Consider the following 19,014-nt stretch of genomic DNA (forward strand, 5'->3'; position numbering starts at 1 on the left):
TACAGTGGAAATTTGGCACAGAGCCAATAAGAGACTGGTATGGGCTGGCAGACTCACTAAGGCCTCGCCTCTGTGGTCTACACAAAGCCTGGGCTCCCTCTGCTTCCTCCAGGGCTTCGACAGTTGGGACATGATTGGGATCTCCGAGGTGGGGGACCTAGTCCATAAGGGTAAATTGCTGACCTTCAGTGACCTCCAAGTTAAATACGCCCTTGCACCCACTGAGTTCTTCAGATACCTGCAAATCACACACGCCATCCAGGCCGCTCTCCCAGACCTCACCTCCATACCTAATACCTCCCCTTTGGGGGACAGGTTGCTGTCAGAACCTCTTCCTGAGAAAGCCATCTCCCTCACCTATCGTAAGCTCTGCAATAATCTCCCCGATCCCTTCCTATCACTACGGACCAAATGGGAGGTGGACCTGGGTCCTTTAGAGGAGGAAGAATGGCGGTCGGCACAAGGGAGTCAGCTATCTGTCACAGGTTTAGACTGATCCAACTAAAGGTGCTACACAGAGTGTACATGTCTGCCCTTACCCTAGCTAAAATTGGGCGGTGCCCAGATACAATGTGCTTGCGTGGTTGTGGACTCCCTGGCACCTTTTATCACATCTTATGGGAATGCCCAGTGATACAACAGTTTTGGAAGGCTACACTTAGTAAAATGAGCAGATCCTTGGATAAGCCACTCTCCCCGTCGCCTAGGGAATGTGTCCTTAACATCTGGGGGGCCAATGACTTGAGTGTCCAGGAGTTACAGTGGGCGGCGCTAGGTTTTCTGCTCGCCAAACACTCTATAGCAATGAAGTGGGGATCCCCAGACAGACCATTGGTGGTGGGCTGTGTGGCCGCAATGGACCAATGCATGATTGCTGAGAAGACCGTGTATAAAACAAGAGGTTGCCCCAAAACGTGGGACAAGAAATGGGGACGCTGAAATGCCTACCGTGGCGAACTGTGTGAATCTCCTACAATCGAACTGGCAATGCCCCGTGGGGGACCCGGAGGTAGATCTATACGCTAATGGGTACATATACCTGATTTAATTGCGGTCTGTTTATGTTTTTATGACACTTGGATAATCCCCTGATTTTGTCTACGTATCAATAAACACCTAAGGCGACCGAAACAACACTAGTCCGAGCTGGACCCTTGGGACGGACTGTTAGCTATTTGACTCTCTCTGCTGGATTTCTGTACTTAATGTTTTGTTCCTGATAAAAAACAAAAAAGTGGTGCAATTACCCTTGCTGTGTCCAATGCAGGCTTTGATTTGTTTTCACTATAGATATGCTTTATTGATATGCCGTCCGACCTCAGGGGTGTGGACTGAATGGCTGTGTATTATAATCTGATCTGCATATTTTTTTCGCACTATGCCTCCTTGTGCGCGGATGTAAAAGATGCTTTTGTTTTTTTGCAAATCACCACAATAAAAATAATAAATAAAAAATAGAAACCTGAATCTTGTTATTGACTGAACTTAGAAATAGCATTGTGATTTCGATTTATCAGATGTAGAGCTCCTGTTCTTCTCATAAATGATGGCAAAGGTCTGTCACAGAGAAACATGAGAAAATCACCTGAGCGAGGATGAAATACCCCAGTTGGGGTGAAATAGAGATGCCAAACCATTTTATTTATTTGATTCACACTCCAGCAGACCAATTGAAAATAAGTTATAACAAACATCTTACTACAGAATACAATTGAAGATTATCCCATGCTAGTAGTAAATTCAACCATTCTCACGCTCTTGGCTGTACAGTTAAAACTGATACATTGTTTAATATTGGCCTGGGATAGTAAGAACCGTCCTTGATTCAGTATAACGAGGACATTTCTCTGAGAACACTTTCTGCTCACTCAAGTGAAAACTAGACAAGTTTATTTAAAACATGAATCAGCAACAGATATCAAGTGATATACTGTGAACTTGAGGCAAGAAGGGGGAGGGTGTTCACATAATCTAGTGCTAGGTCCAATTCATGATGCTCCATTTATTGATAGAATATCGAGGCTCCCACATTAATGTCATACATTTGGCAATACACTGTCACTCAGCCTCGCTAAGCGGAAGCATAAAGGAAGAGGATTTTACTGCTTCTGTCCAGTTCTTGAAATGGAACTATGGAAGGGCAGGTACTATCCTCGAAAGTGCCGGTAATATCCCATTACATGTATTCCAGGGTTTTAGAGAAGTACAGGTACTCTCCCTTCCAAAGTAAAGAAGCGCAGGTAGGTACTCGGTAACTGGAGAGTACCTGCTCGTTTAAGCACTGCTTCTCTCAATAGTTTGATTGTCCTGAACTTAAAAAACATACATGCCAGGCCGCTAACACGGCTTGTTGGAAACCCTTTGTTCCTGATGTGTTGCTCTCAACTTTCCCCAGCAAGCGGAGTTCTCAAGTTGCTGTTTTGACTGCACCCATGTCATTCTATTCATCCAAACATCTCGAAAACCACAAACATCCTGCAGCTGGGCTATTGCTCCGGAGCAATTTGAATGTCTTCCGGTGTAGCAGTAGGAGCACTATCTTTCAAGCCTGGTTCGACCATCTTTTTGGGGTGAGTCCTTTTATTGTGGATTGGTTTGGGAAGCACAGTTTGAATTTCCCTTAGCGTAATGACCCATAGCCTGCATAGTCTTCGCAAAGCGAGCTTTTTTTAATGTTATTTCCCATATCTTCCTAGAGCGTCTTCCCTTCTTGTAAAATGTCTTAGTGTGCCATATATAGCAGTCTACAAAACTATAAGAGGATAGCATGCCATCTCAAGATGGCGGCCATCTTAAAATGGGGCATTTAATTAATATCTAACTATTTGTAGCATGAAACAGCACGGAAAATATCATTTTTTTTCTAAAGAAATTGCAGTCAAAGTTTAAGGCGATTAATACATTCAAGTACGTTGCATGTAAATATATGTTTATTTACACATTGTGTCTGTGCTTTTTTGCCTCATTTAAGATCCACGTTCCTACTTCAAACACATGTTATTTTATTACTTCGATACGACTTCTCTTACAAAAATAATAATAACAAGTCGTTTAGCCTTAAACGTAGGACCGTGGTGATTGGGCTTGTTTTGGTAGGGCCTGCGTTCTTGTTTTGTGCTTCTTTTGAAGGTGAGTGGTGCTTGTTTTGCATTTCAGACCTGGCAACGGTGCATCCGATATTGAAGTTGGTTTTGTTTGAGTCGGAAACGTAGTAGAAGAAATTGGAATCTTTAAAATCGCCAGTCGGGAGACGGAAGGTAAGGACCACGTTCAGTAACCTGTCGCATGATTCGCGGGGAGTGACATGGAAGTACATCAGTTTTCTTTCATGTCCCCTGCATCCATTGACAGCTGCATCATGCCCTCAATGTTTTGCACCGTCTACAGAGGATGACGCATGTCAACCAGTGACATCACCCACTTTTTAAGTTAAACGCACGTCAAGGCTGAGGCCCCTCTGAGATATGGTATTTGAAATTTGGCATCGCTTCTGGGAGAGAGAGTGTCAGTGATGGTTAATGTGTGAGGGGTATCACTATATGAGAAGGTTTCTTTGCGGAGGTACTCGCATAGTGGGCTTTAGTGGTTTTTGTGACGCGGGGTTGCTTGGTATGGAGGACGAGTGACACGTAGTGCATGTGACGGCGAAGTTGTTGTTTGTGGGAGGAATTGTCTAAGTGAGGCACCCTTTTAGGGGTGTCTCCAAGGCAGTTGGTTGTAGGGGATGGTCCTTTATACAGGTCAGTGCGAGTAATTAAACCAGAAAAAAATGCTTTACTTTTTTATTGTGAACATTATGATAGAGCGCACATCTCTTTTGTAGGTGACTTGTTTTGGGAAACCCGAACGTTGATGGGGGCTTTTTGCACTGTAAAAATATAAATGGATTCATCACAGAAGTAACAAGCATTGAAAATGCAATAGGTCTCGCAATAGAAGAGTTTAACATTTTTCGTTTTGCAAATGGATGAGTGGCGTTGCGTGGATGAGTGGCGTTGCGTGGATGAGTGGCGTTGCGTGGATGAGTGGCGTTGCGTGGATGAGTGGCGTTGTTTGTGTGAGTGGCGTTGTGTGAGTGGCGTTGAGTGGCGTTGCGTGGGCGAGTGGCGTTGCGTGGGCGAGTGGGGTTGCGTGGGCGAGTGGGGTTGCGTGGGCGAGTGGGGTTGCGTGGGCGAGTGGCGTTGCGTGTGTGAGTAGCGTTGCGTGTGTGAGTGGCGTTGCGTGTGTGAGTGGCGTTGCGTGGGTGAGTGGGGTTGCGTGGGTGAGTGGGGTTGCGTGGGTGAGTGGCGTTGCATGGGTGAGTGGCGTTGCATGTGTGAGTGGCGTTGCGTGTTTGAGTGGCGTGGCGTTGCGTGTGAGTGGCGTTGCGTGTGAGTGGCGTTGGGGGAGTGGCGTTGCGTGGGTGAGTGGCGTTGCGTGGGTGAGTGGCGTTGCGTGTGTGAGTGGCGTTGCATGTGTGAGTGGCGTTGCGTGGGTGAGTGGCGTTGCGTGGGTGAGTGGCGTTGCATGGGTGAGTGGCGTTGCATGTGTGAGTGGCGTTGCGTGTTTGAGTGGCGTGGCGTTGCGTGTGAGTGGCGTTGCGTGTGAGTGGCGTTGGGGGAGTGTCGTTGCGTGGGTGAGTGGCGTTGCGTGGGTGAGTGGCGTTGCGTGTGTGGGTGGCGTTGCGTGTGAGTGGGTGGCGTTGCGTGTGAGTGGCGTTGCGTGTGTGAGTGGCGTTGCATGGGTGAGTGGCGTTGCGTGGGTGAGTGGCGTTGCGTGGGTGAGTGGCGTTGCGTGTGTGAGTGGCGTGGCGTTGCGTGTGAGTGGCGTGGCGTTGCGTGGGCGTGGCGTTGCGTGTGAGTGGCGTGGCGTTGCGTGTGAGTGGCGTTGCGTGGGTGAGTGGCGTTGCGTGTGTGAGTGGCGTTGCATGTGTGAGTTGCGTTGCGTGTTTGAGTGGCGTTGCGTGTGTGAGTGGTGTGGTGTTGCGTGGGTGAGTGGCGTTGCGTGGGTGAGTGGCGTTGCGTGGGTGAGTGGCGTTTTGAAAATGCAAAATTGTTGTTCATTTATTTTTGTTTGTGAAATAAAGTTAAATAAAAACAATTGTGCATTTTCAAAACACAAGCTAACAAAAATGTCACTGCTAATAAATGTATCTGTTTATATTTGCATTAAGGGTGCAGTACTTCACAACTCTACAGGGACACCTAGTAACAGCCTGTGGTACTGCACCCTTTCCTTGAGACCTAACATGGAAATAGAATTACGCAGTGTAGTAAAAAGCAAAACAAAAAAGCATTGGCAATGGCAATAGCTCAAAGTTACACTAATGCAAGACCAATTGCATTACAAATACTTGTTACATTTTGGTTACCGATCCGTGTCGGATCAGTGACTAAAAATAGAAGAAAACATATGAAAGTGGTTTTATTTCATTTTTAAAGTGGATGGGTGATTCTGAGGGCGAACGTGATGGGGGGGGGGCGAGAGAACGAAGCAACAAAGGGGGGAGGTGGAGAGTATGTGGAAGCAACAAGGTGATAAGTTGCACAAAGGGCGCCGGTGGTGGAAGCCGTGGATAGAGCACATGGACAAGCGCAAGAGAGAGGAATCAGGGTGAAGCCGGTGGGTGACAGAACAACAGAGAGTGCAGGAGGAAAGACTTACACAAGAACAAGCGTTTTTTGAGTGGTTTTGTAGCCTTTGCGGTGTGCCGCGTTTTAACTTTATATGCTTAAAGCTAAAGCGCGGGGTGCCGTCAATGCTATACAAATTAAAAAATAGAAAGTGAAGGCAGGCGCCCGCCATGTTGAAATTTCACTAATGCAGACCTATTTCATTGCAAATACTTGTTTAATTTTGGTTACCGATCTGTGTTGGATCAGTCACTACAAATACAAGCATAGGTGTCGCATTTGTGAAAGTTAAAGCTCTTGGTTTTGAAAATGCTGAAAAGCCGAAGAGGTATATGCTGTGGGTGGTCTCTGCAGCAGGACGTAAGTCAGAATTTAAAAGCCCAGGCAGTGGCCAATTGGAGGAGCAGGCCTTGAGGACAGCATGCATCGTAAAGGGCCGGTGAGCTGCTGACAATAGACGCATGGGTACCATAGTTAAAGTGTACCATAGTTAAAGTTAAAGCAAGGCAAGGTGCGCTGTTGAAAAGAATTACGAATATTTTAAAAGTGGATTTAGGTGAGCCGCGCAGCACAAAAGTAAGGTGTGCAGCTGAAATGTTAAATCTAAAGCATGTTGTGTCGCATTGAAAATAAAAACAAAATAGTTAAAGTTATAGTGCGACGTCCAGGCAAGTGCTTTTTGGTAAATATAAAGCGGCCACACAAGAGTTGCGGCCACCATATTTTAAATTAGAGCGAGATGTCGCAGCATGCCCTTTTTGTAAATATAAAAAGCGTTTAATAATGTGCAATATCCAAAGCAGCTGTAGCCAAGGATGGGGAGCGGGCGTGTACAGTGAGAGCTTTTTGTAAATATGAAGCGGCCAATAAAGCGCGACGTCCAAGCAGCTGTACCCAAAGAAGAGGAGAAAGCTTAAAACGAAACAAGGAAAGCCGGAGGGGGGAGAGGGGGGGGGGGTCGGGAATGCGAACGAGGGGAGAAGTGTGGCAGGCAGATGGCTGCGCGGAGGGAAGCCGGATGGGGGCGGGAGAGCCTGGTGGGGGAGGGGGGGGGGGGGGGGGCGCAAAGAGGAGAAAAGAAATGCGACACGGCGGGCAGGGGAGGGGGCGGAGCGGGTAAAAAAAAAACAAGACGGAGGGAAAGGCAGATAAGGGGAGGGCATTGCTGTGGGGAGGGGGTGGAGGAGAAATGCACACGGCGGGCAGGGGAGGGGGCGGAGCGGGGAGAGCGGCATGTGGGTGTGAAGAAGCCGGGGCCTTTGAAGTGAAGCTAAGCTTCACTTCAAAAGGTGTCGGAGGAATGCGGCTGAGGGAACAGACGGCGATTGCGGCTGAGGGAACTGATGTGCACGCGCTTTTAAGCTCAATGCACATGCGCATTGAGCTTAAAAGTCACGGGCACTGCAAGGAATCGCCACGATTCCTTGCTTGTTAGTTGAAGAGTGGTTAAGCCGCAATAAGCTCGCAAGCTCGATGCGCATGCGCATCGACAGGCGAGACCTAAAAACGCTGTACAAGAAGGTTAAACCGCGTATTTATCATTTATGTATGTATGTGTGTGTGTGTGTGTGTATATATATATATATATATATATATATATATATATATATATATATTATAATTTTTTTTATGGTTTTAGCCTTAATGTAGCTCCTTGAAGAGTGTTTTTTAAAAAAAAAACACTTTGATAATATTAATGTTTTAAATTCATGCAGTTTATACCGATTAAGGAAAGAAGTTGATTCTATGTAAAATTGTATACGCAGGGCATTCTTAAATAGTAAGCTTGCTGTAGTCACTCATGCTCCCCCTTTAATGAAAACAACTGCCCTTCCCTCAAAAATCCTTTGAATAATTATTTTTTTGACCACAGAGCGTGGTCCAGCTTCTAATGTCTTACCTGACTTTCTGTGCCACACGATTCCATCTGCCTGCAGTCTGTGCTGTAATGGAAGATGTCTTTTGTACCCACATGCTTGTGATTTTATTTGTATTACTTGTAGAGTAGGCCCTTAATGTGCCCATTACCTTATTCGTACAGTAGCCAGATTTTCTTTCAGGAGTACTTTAATTTGTGTACACTATTTATAAGCATAAAATTAGTTGAGATTTTTATTTTTTCTGAAGAGACTTGTCTTTTTTCACTTCACTTGTAATGCGCGAGTAATTGTGAAGGGGTTGTCAGCGATGTTCCCAAGCTTACACTTTTTTCCTTTTATTGGAAGCCTATCTCCAAAATGTACAGTTTGGTTTCTCTCAACAACTTGATGAAAATAACTAGACGTTATTTGCTGATCGGCTCCTACACATTGCTTTTCTCTGAAGATTTTGTTTTCAAATGCAACGCATGATTTAATAGGAGCTGATAATTCACAATAGTGCTATTTTACCACAGTAGCTCTTGCAGTGAATAGTGCAACTCTGCATCACAATTCATTTCTTATGTGAAAATGGTAGTAGTTGCGCATCATGTATTTTTATGTTCAAGTGCTCTCAATTTTAATGCTAGTTTGACCTGAATGTGATATCCAAGGCATTTACTGAGGGCATGCAGCATCCTCTTATTCATATGACTTGGCGATGTGTCCCTATTGTTTCAGTAGATGCATGCGGATGCAGCTGCCACATCACTGTGCTTGTTACTGGAAGATAGTATGTGTTTGTGGGAAGCCATACATGGGCCCTTATGCTATGTCACTTTTATTCTCTATTGCCTTTAGCACGTGGTTCTATATGTCTAAGAGCCCGAAGGCTACCTAATACCAAGAAACTTTTATGGTACAGGACTTTGCCTTTTACAATATCTGCTAATAATTGGTTCATTTTGGTGGCTTATTTACATTTTAGTTTTTTAGGTCGAGCCTCGACATCGCTTGTCTGCAAGACTTGTTTTATCTCTTCTGTGCGCTTTTGGCACACCCCCTGATTTCCATTGGTTATCTGTGGCATTTAGAAATGCTGGCTTATTATTGGTGCATTTGTGTTACTGTCCCACCTTTGTGTGCTTAATTCCCTCCCCGGCAATCCCACTAAGAGAACAATTTTGGTTGGCCATCACACTATACAGCGTGTGATGGCCCCTCCTCCTGTATAGGCATTGCAGCCTTATACACAGTTTGGTTCCCTCACACTCGCTGCTCCCAGCTGCATGGGTCTTCGTAAGTGCTCCTCACGGCTTGTTATTGTTGGCCTGCCTTGCAGTGAGAAGTGATCGTGTTTTGTTTACTTCGCTTCTTTTGCTGTGTGCCTAGTCTTTCCTCACTGACGCCGCGCTCGTTGTTTACTTTAGTTACACAAAATGGGGTTGACCCAGACACGCCACTGGAACCTGGGTGAATTGCGGTACAACAAGGGGGAGGGGTCGTGGGGGGGTGGTCCCAGTGGAAACATAATATTACATAGACCTCAACATCACTTCATTAATGAATTGCTAACAATATTTATGCATATTGAAAATATTTAATCACGTTGAACATATAGTGCATTATGTTCAAAACATAGTATATTTTTCAAAAAAGTTTGTGCATAGGTGCCTCAGAAGGGGAAGGGTAGAGTTGGTGCAGGGAGGGCAGTGAACCGTGTGTACATCCAAACGGCTTGTTCATGTTGGCCTGCCTTGCAGTGAGAAGTGATTGTGTTTTGTTTACTTTGCTTCATTTGCCGTGTGCCTAGTCTTTCCTCACTGACGCTGCACTCGAAGTTTACTTTAGTTACACAAAAAGGGGTTGACCCAGACACGTCACTGGGACCTGGGTGAATTGCTTCACAATAAGGGGGAGTGGTCCCAGTGGAAACACAATATTACATAGACATCAACATTACTTCATTAATCAATTGCAACCAATATTTATGCATATTGTAAATATGTAATCACATTGAACATATAATGCATTATGTTCAAAACACAGTATATTTATCAAAAACGTTTGTGCATAGGTGCCCCAGAAGGAGAAGGGTGGAGTTAGTTCAGGGAGGGCAGTGAACAGTGTGTACAACCAAACATAAAAGGCCTGTCCTGCCCTTGCTGAACTCTTAAAGAGGCACAGGCCAAGCACAACTGCAGCGGCCGAGGTGTGCACAGAGTTGCCGCGGGTGCCTGGCTTAGAGGCGAGGGTTGCAGCCTTGTTTGACTTTCAACCGTGAATTCAATGCAACCGAAGAGTGTCCTGCCAGTGTGATCACATGGTGTTGTGTATCTTGGCTGTGTAGCTCCCCACAAAGCGCCTCTCTTCGCTGTTAGCAGGGGCATGGCTGGTAATGCGATGCTTCGAGGTTTCAGTGAACAGCAACATGAGTCTTCACTCTTTGTCATGGGGCGCGCTCAAAGCAGGTGTGTTATTTGTCTGCAGCAAACATACTGCTGAAGCTCAGGCTGGAGTTCTTGTGACGCTAACAAAAGGAGAGCTTACGCAGTGTTTACTCCAGTATAAAACAGGACACGCTTATTGTTGAAAAGAAGAAAACACGATCCCCACAGAAGCCCATTTCCGTACTACAGTGTGCAAAGAAAGGCCTGTGACAATATACGATGGACAATGGACGGTATGTATGGGCACACCCTAATGTGCACCAGTGAGAAAGGTGCAGGACCCGCGTGTGGAAATCAGCAGTTGATCCAGTGACAGTTTCACAGACCGTCTATAATTTGGATCTCATGTCAGTTGTCTGTGATGATCCCTTTTACAGACGCCTTTTGTCCGTAATTTTGGGCATTGCAGGGAGCAACGCAGTTCCCTGCATGAAGCCTCACCTCCTGATGGGGCCGCCTCACAATCATCCTCGGAGCACAAGAACAGCCCCACCCACCCATTGCCATTCTGTCTGCCGGCTGATTGTCCCATACAGAATGACAATGGGTGTCTTGGCTGTTACAGCATGTGGTGGCCTCCTCCAGCCTTGGTCTAGGGCAGTGCATTCTGTCTGACGGAATGAAATGTACAAAAACGCCCATGTTGCTATGTGAGAATCCAGTTCATCAAAAGAAGGTGGTGAAAGTAGTTAAAAGCAAGGTGTTTTAGTACTTTCATAGTCTTATAATTTTAGAACAGATGCATTTTCAATATTATATTCAACGAAGCCATGGTTGCTGCTTTTTTATTTTATGCAACTAACAACCATTGACAATAGCCAATAGTCCTGGCTTGTTGTACGTGTAACGTTACTGGATTCAATGACAGAAGTCGCAGACTACCAGTCGGGGGCCACACTATGCTAAGCACAGATTTTTAGCTTAGGTGTTTTAAGCCACACCCTTAATTACATTGAACACCCCCTTTAGAGAGACCCCCTAGTTTTTTCATCCCACTTAAGCCCTAGAAACAACACCATGTAACAGTCACCTAACGTCCTGGCACTGTGCATCATGAAAGACTCATGACTTCCACTTTTTCAGATTGAGGCATAGTGAACCCCCCCACCTTGCTTTAGGAACTACAACAAGGGTGGAGTTCTTGATGGGCCTCTTCTGTCTGCAACTCTGTTGACAAAGGCTCATCTCATAATTATTATGAAAAGGTGGGTGACTGAGTAAGTGAAGGGATGGGTGGATGGCTGGATGGATTAGTGAAAGGGTGAATGGATGAATGAAACCGTGATTGGATGGATAATGAGAAGATCAATGGATGGATGAGTGAGTGGAAAGATGGATGAGAGAAAAGGTAAATCGATGGACGTATGGATGGAAGGGTAGATGGATGGGTAAAAGGGTGGATAAATGAGTGAAAGGATGGATGAGTGAAAGGGTGGATGATGGACGAGTAAATGGGTGGATGGATGAGCGAAATGATGGATGGATTGATAAGTGAAGTGTCAATCGATGGACGGGTGAGTGAAAGGGTGGATGTAAGGATGGATGAGTGAGTGAAAAGGAGGGTAGACGGACAAAACTATGGATACATGAGTGAAGGAGTGAAAGCGTGGATGGATGAAAGCAAAGGATGGATGGATGAGAGGATGGATGGATGAGAGGATGGATGAGTGAAAGGATAGATGAGTGATAGGGTCAATGGATGGATTCATGAGTGGATGAGTAGATGGACGAGAGAGTGATGGAAGGAAGGATAGATGGCTAAGTGAAAGGGTCGATGGAGAGAGAAAGGATGGATGGATGACTGAAAGGGTAAATGAGGGGAAGGATGAGTGACTGGGTGGATGGATGAGTAAGTGAAAGGAAGGTTGGGTGGGTGAAAGTGTAAATGCTGGATGGATGGGTGAAAGTGTAAATGGATGGGTGGAAGAGTGGATGGATGAGTATACGAATGGATGGATGATGGATGGATGAGTGAAAGGGTGGATGGAAGGATGGATGAGTGAAATGATGGATGGAAGGATACATGATGGATAGGTTTGCAAATGGTTAAATATGTTTTGATGGGCACATGGATGGTAGGACAGAATGAATGGCGAAAGACTGAATGATGGATGAAAGAATGATTACACCTTGTATCCCCCATTATCTTAAGTAACATTTCCTATACATTAACTTTTGCATTTACATGAGTCATTGTCTCTATATAATATGTGTGTGATGTAACGCACTCAGACACCCTGCCCTACATACTTGGGATGAGTGGCACTACAAAAGAAATTAACTAAACATGAGTGAGGGACTACGTGACGATGAGGGGCTCCATTGGAGGGTGGTTGCAAGGCTGGACTGGCCAGACCTAGCATCAGATGTTTCCCTAGGAGGCTGGAAAGATGGGGGGGAGGGTTGTTGCTGGGGGCTGGCACTGCAAAGTTCCTTCTATATTGTATATCCAGCAGTTTTCAGGCAACAATAAAAGCGGCCTCACTTATATTCAGGTGTGGTTCACCAGTGTCTGGTGACTAATGTATCTGATGGAGCGAGATGGGAGTTTTGAATCATCTAAGGTAGTACAGGGCGTTAATATGCCTGTTGCAAAGAATGTGTACTATGCATATGAAAGAACAGTATTTTATTTGCAGAGCTCAGTGGGTTACAGCTTTTGTCACTGAGATTCTTTAGTTACTGTGCAGTTCATAAGTTACATATGTAATCTAGTACAGTGAGCTTTGAACTGCCATCAAAGAGCTGCATGCAAGCTGCATGGCACAGGTTACAAAGTTACTTCTCCTTCCCTGTCTTTCATTATCCTGATGTTGCTAAAAAAGGCTTTTTAGGGTAGAAATAAATTCTTATCATTAAAGTTAACCTTAACCACAGTGATAAGTTCTGGCTCCTGAGTTTGTGCCTTTTCAGACCAAGCACTCTTTGCCTTATGTAACATGTTCTGTACACTGGTTTACACATGTATGATTCATTGTCTCTATATGTATGTGTGATGTAAAGTACTCCGACATCTTATACTGGTGCGAGAAGGGCTATAAAATAAATGAAATACATGTGAGAGAGGGGCTGTGAAGAGATGAGAGACACTGTTGGAGGGTGATAGTGAGGGAAACATTGAAGTGCCCCATCAAAGATTGCCGTACCCTGGTGCACAGTATGCTCATCATTTACTATGCTTTAGAAGCTAATACAATTGATATATATGACAAATGTGTTGTAGAATGCACCATGTCTTCCCAAATTTCTTGGGGGTGTGAAAACAAAGGCTGAAAGCTGTCCGTTTGTATGTAACACTCAACAACTTTTAAATATCTGTAAATAAACTGTGCACATTTTTCAAAACACATCAGCAGTTAGGAAACCACAAATGGACCACTTGTTTGTAATTCAGAAGTGCGCAGGAAACAGAGTTTTAATAGAATCAAAACAATCAAGACACTTTACTTGGTGATGTTCAAATGACAGATATTTGCTGAAACCACATTTCCACACATTACTATTTGCGCGCTATTTAGATTTATCAGTAAAACTGCATGATGGCATTTTGCTTCCGTTTCAATAGAAAAAGTTCTGTATGTATACGACAGTGCCTCCTCCTTCCCTACAATATCCCTCAACAGTGTATACAGTTTCTAGTCTGTAGCACACTTTTGTGCATCAATGAGAATCTGTAGTTTAAAGCTCACAGAAATGAAACGGCCCAATCAGTATGCTATTTCCAATATACAGCTAAAATAAGTATGGCTGATATATGGCTTGCCAGGGCATGATATAGTAATGTCAAGTCCTATCTAACCCCTCTGACCCACATTAATACCATAGCACTTACCAGTGTGCAGCCAATTACAGCTTATGCAAGCTGGTTAATAACTGCCGTTTCCTGCTTAATGCTCTTACTCTTCTGCAAGACCTCTCTGCTATGGGTCCTATCCAACACTCAGTACTATACCAACCCCTATACCAGTCATCACCAGCTGAACAAAAATGGAATGCTTGAAGTGATCTGACACATTAAGCTGGTCACTCTGAGGACTGCACGCTAGTTCAGCACCGCAGGTCACAATTAGCTGCATCCTGTGCATGCTGCTTTACATCTCACAATTTCTATCTGAGCAGATCTTCCTGATCATTTCTCTCACCAAACATGCCTGCTCAGGACCATGAGTTGTAAACAAAATATCAGACTGGACAAGCCATTGCAGTAACCATATAAATAGATTATTATCATATAAAATATTAAAAAAAGACCTGCACCGTTGCTCAAAGCTGCGTTCTTACTGAAAAAACCTGAAGTGCACATTTGTCTCAACCTAATTTAAACTAATTCTTAAGTGGTTGCCTATTTACTCACTTATATAATATTGCTCTGCCTCCTCTGTGTCTGTAAAACTTACCTTTTGTCCTGAATGTTGACCCTTTGTCCTGAATCTTTACACTCACCATCCTGAATTTGCACTCATGCCAGTTGGTCACCCTAGTGTGTGTGCCTGTGTGTGCTCGTATGTATCTGTGTGTGTGTGTGTGCCTGCCTGTGTGTGTGCCTGTGTGTGTCTGTATGTACCTGTGTGTACTATATGTGTGTGCCTGTGTATCTGTGTGTGTGTGTGTGTGTGTGTTTATACTTAATAAAGAGTGTACCAAGGCTAACAAGCATTGGAAATGCAATAGGTCTCGCATTAGGAAAGTTTGAGCTATTGGTCTTATAAATGATTTTTTTTTATTTATGTGTTGTTTTTTAAAATAGCTAAGTTAATAGCTTTGTCATTTACAATGCCAATAGTTATAACTTTCGCAAATGTGACGCCTATAGCATTTGTAATGCAACATGTTTTGTATTTATGTGACTTAGATGTATTGATAATACAATTAACAATGGCTTTTAATTTTTTAAAATAATAAATATTTAAATAATTTAATTTGTAATGTCAATAGCTTAAACTTTTGTAAATAAGTTTCGTGAAGATTATGTTCAGTGTTTTTTATTGTGATGAAAATCCAAGAACAGAAGTGAAATATTAACGTATTTTTGTGATTTGTAATAAAGCTTGAAAACAGCTTGAAACATTGAAAGAACATATTTGAACCAGTGATGCTGTGGTTGCGCTGAGTGATGCTGTTGTTGCGCTGAGTGATGCTGTTGTTGCGCTGAGTGATGCTGTGGTTGCGCTGAGTGATGCTGTGGTTGCGCTGAGTGATGCTGTGGTTGCGCTGAGTGATGCTGTGGTTGCGCTGAGTGATGCTGTGGTTGCGCTGAGTGATGCTGTGGTTGCGCTGAGTGATGCTGTGGTTGCGCTGAGTGATGCTGTGGTTGCGCTGAGTGATGCCGTGGTTGCGCTGAGTGATGCCGTGGTTGCGCTGAGTGATGCCGTGGTTGCGCTGAGTGATGCCGTGGTTGCGCTGAGTGATGCCGTGGTTGCGCTGAGTGATGCCGTGGTTGCGCTGAGTGATGCCGTGGTTGCGCTGAGTGATGCCGTGGTTGCGCTGAGTGATGCCGTGGTTGCGCTGAGTGATGCCGTGGTTGCGCTGAGTGATGCCGTGGTTGCGCTGAGTGATGCCGTGGTTGCGCTGAGTGATGCCGTGGTTGCGCTGAGTGATGCCGTGGTTGCGCTGAGTGATGCCGTGGTTGCGCTGAGTGATGCCGTGGTTGCGCTGAGTGATGCTGGGGTGATGCTGAGTGATGATGTGGTGATGCTGAGTGGTGCAGAGTGATGCTGGGGCGATGCAGAGTGATGCTGGGGCGATGCAGAGTGATGCTGGGGCGATGCAGAGTGATGCTGGGGCGATGCAGAGTGATGATGTGGCGATGCAGAGTGATGATGTGGCGATGCAGAGTGATGATGTGGCGATGCAGAGTGATGATGTGGCGATGCAGAGTGATGATGTGGCGATGCAGAGTGATGATGTGGTGATGCAGAGTGATGCAGAGTGTAAAAAGAGGGAGAGGGTAAAAAGGGGGAGAGGGTAAAAAGGGGGAGAGAGAGGGGGAGAGAGTGGGAGAGAGGAGAGAGAGGGGGAGAGAGGAGAGAGAGAGGGGAAGAGGGTAAAAAGGGGGAGAGGGTAAAAAAGGGGAGAGAGGGGGAGAGAGGAGAGAGAGGGGGAGAGAGAGAGAGAGAGAGAGAGGGGGAGAGAGGGGAGAGAGAGAGGGGGAGAGAGGGGAGAGAGGAGAGAGAGAGAGAGGGGGAGACGGGGAGAGAGAGAGAGGGGGAGACGGTGAGAGAGAGGGGGGGAGACGGGGAGAGAGGGAAGTGAGGGAAAGGGAGAGAGGGAGGGTAAGAAGAGAGGGGGAGGACGAGAGCGAAGGACGGAGGGGAGAGAGAGGGGAGGGAGAGAGAGGAGAGCAAGCAGAGGGGGAGATGGGGAGGGGGAGAAAAAGGAGAGCAGGGGGAAGGTAAAGAGAGGGAGAGAGGAGAGAGAGAGGGAGAGAGAGGAGAGAGAGAGAAGGAGAGGGTGAGAGGAGAGAGGAAAGTGAGGGAAAGGGAGAGAGGTAGACGGAGAGAGGGAGAGTGAGAGAGTGAGGGGAGATAGAGAGGCATTAGAAACGAGGGGCGACAGAAAATATTTATACCTGCGAACCTAAATGTAGCACAGCACTATGACATTTTTATTATATACAGAGGGGTACTTATTTTGTACCAATCACTGACCGATGTTAATGTAAGGGTTGTAAATGGTGGGTTGCGCATGCCTTGTTTTCATTTCCATTATAATGACAATAATCCTTTCTTTGACCCTGTGCTCAATCAACGTGGACTGTATTATAGTGAATACGAGGGGCTTAGATAAAGAAATAGGAGAGGCGAGGAGGAAGGGAAACTGGGGTAAGGAACAGCCGACGGAGGAGAACAAGACGGAGGGCATTGCTGTGGGGAGGGGGGGAGGAGAAATGCGACACGGCGGGCAGGGGAGGGGGCGGAGCGGGGAGAGCAGCGATGAGGGTGTGAAGGTCTCACATGAGGGGGCGTGGTATCTTAAGTCGTGTTGCTTTGGGAGGCAAGATTTAAAAAAAGCGCCATACTGAAAGAAAGGCGTGCGCCGCCTTGTTGAAAGTGAAAGGTGCTGAAAATAAACATATGCAGCGGCACTACTGCTGAAGCGCAAGTGCGGAGCTGGTAAAAAAAAACATGAGTAATTGAAATTTAAGGGAGCCTGCTGTGAGGAAAAAAAGCCTCGCCCGCCATTGTTTGTATGCGCTGTGCTTTGCTCAAACATGAAGCACGACACCCAGGCGATGAGGAGTGCACGACCCCAGAGCCTAACCCTGCTTGGTGTACATTTAAGAACTCCGTTTGGTCTCTCATGAAGGGGCGTGGGATCTTAAGTTGCGTCGCTGCGGGAGGCAAGATAAAAAAGCAAGTTAAACAAGTTTTAAGAGGAGACGCGGCCGTGAAACTGAAAGTACGGCCGTGAATAATTAGGGGGTGAGAAATGCGCTGGGAGGGCTGCCTTGATGTGGTAATGCGAGGCAGGCAGGCAGGCGGCTGGTGGCATTGTGCACGCGCTTTTTAGGGCTTGCGCTTGCGCAATGACCTAAAAAGCACATGCACTGCAATAAATCGCCAGTGAAATCGCCAATTCGGTAAACTCTCGAGAAGCCCCTATATATCTCGCTCCCGCTCAATGCGCATGAGCATTGAGATAGATCGCTCGACCTAAAAAGCAGGCATGTGTGCACACTCGTGAAGTTAATGTGACTGAAAAACGTAGTACTTTTGAGAACCTACTGCTAATCCCACGTGGGCGAGTCTGAATATATATTTCTGTCTACACAAATGTAAGTAACATAATGCACGTAGTTTTATAGTGCACTTTCACGGAAAATAACTGTTTTTTATAGTTGAACAATTGTGCTCATTTTATCGACCTCGGAAGAATGAACATCTTTGTGGACCCTCTAGGATCTGAACCTGTGGCCACGAGGTCAAACACAGTTTTCTAAAGTGGATGCATAAGTTCCCTGAGCCGACAGTCCCAGGCTGTATGTAAGTTGTTTGACGAAATGTTTGACAATAATATATCCAAATCTAATCCATTCTTTGTAGGAATATATATTCCTTCCTACATGTGAGCAGTTATGTAACAATATTATATCAGAATCTAATGCAGTAATAGTCAAAGGAAGTCCCGGGGGCCACCTGCGTCCCTCCTGACCTTTACATGCTGCTCCTCTGGGCTTCTGTTTACTCAACCCAGCACTAAATTAAACATGTAAAATAAACGAGCAATTGTTTCTTTAAAGGTTATTTGAAGTTAAATAAACGAAGTAACTAGGGTGTCCTCCACCACTTAACTGTGGAAATACCTTTATTTTTTAAATACATCTTGCATAAAAGATGTAAAAATACTCTAAAGTCTCTCATAATCAAACATGCAGTACCGTTTCAGGTTAGTACATCAGATCAGTGCACTGATAACTATGTTTGATAAAAGTGATAGCTTTGAAACATTAACTTACACACCTTCATTACCCCCACCCTGACAACTATGCCAATAGGAACTAAGAGGCAAGTCCGCTGTTATGTGCACCCTCTGGGTGCCCTTTGTTGCTATTATACATGATCAACATTATAGTTATAATATGTTTTGCAGCAGTACTCTGTGCTGCCTGGACTGAGGGTTGCTGCTTTGTTCTGGTATGCACTCACCAATAACATGAGGACTAGTGTGCTAGGGTTATTATGGTAGTGGAGTTCTACCCGTGGTATGTGTACTTTCTTTTGCATGTGTTCTTCAATACTTGTTGTTTGGTGTAGGTCATCTTGTGTGATTGTCTAACATGGTTGCTTCTGGGGTGTGCTGCTTTTGACATGTTAGTATTGATTATTCACACAGTTCCTCTCTACACAATTTAACTCCACACATTTCCCAACCACACCACATAATTCGACCCCAAACCACATAATTCAGAACAGTTACACACCACACTCATCCAGTGCACACCACAGAATTCCACATCATTGCACGAAATTTGACAGCTCACTACACAATTAAACTCCACTACATACCACTCCACAACCCAAAACACCAGTTTACATAATTACACTCCATAACACACAATCCTACTCCACATAATTCAAATGCATTAAATACCAC

General features: G+C 45.2%; 1 protein-coding gene across 4 annotated transcripts in view; it reads left to right on the forward strand.

The window, feature by feature from the left end:
- The first annotated feature begins 2,112 nt into the window (after positions 1 to 2,112).
- CYLD (CYLD lysine 63 deubiquitinase) overlaps positions 2,113 to 19,014 on the forward strand; it is a 491,869-nt gene continuing 474,967 nt past the window's right edge. For 3 of the 4 annotated variants that reach the window (XM_078670506.1, XM_078670508.1, XM_078670507.1), the window contains exon 1: positions 3,151 to 3,257. The gene's annotated coding sequence lies outside the window, so the exon portion shown is untranslated. Of the gene's footprint in view, positions 2,571 to 3,150; positions 3,258 to 19,014 lie in introns of those variants that run through there. The other variant, XM_078670509.1, reaches the window with a different exon arrangement.

The sequence above is a fragment of the Lissotriton helveticus genome, chromosome 12 (genome assembly GCF_964261635.1).
Source record: "Lissotriton helveticus chromosome 12, aLisHel1.1, whole genome shotgun sequence".
Taxonomy (NCBI): Eukaryota; Metazoa; Chordata; class Amphibia; order Caudata; family Salamandridae; genus Lissotriton; species Lissotriton helveticus.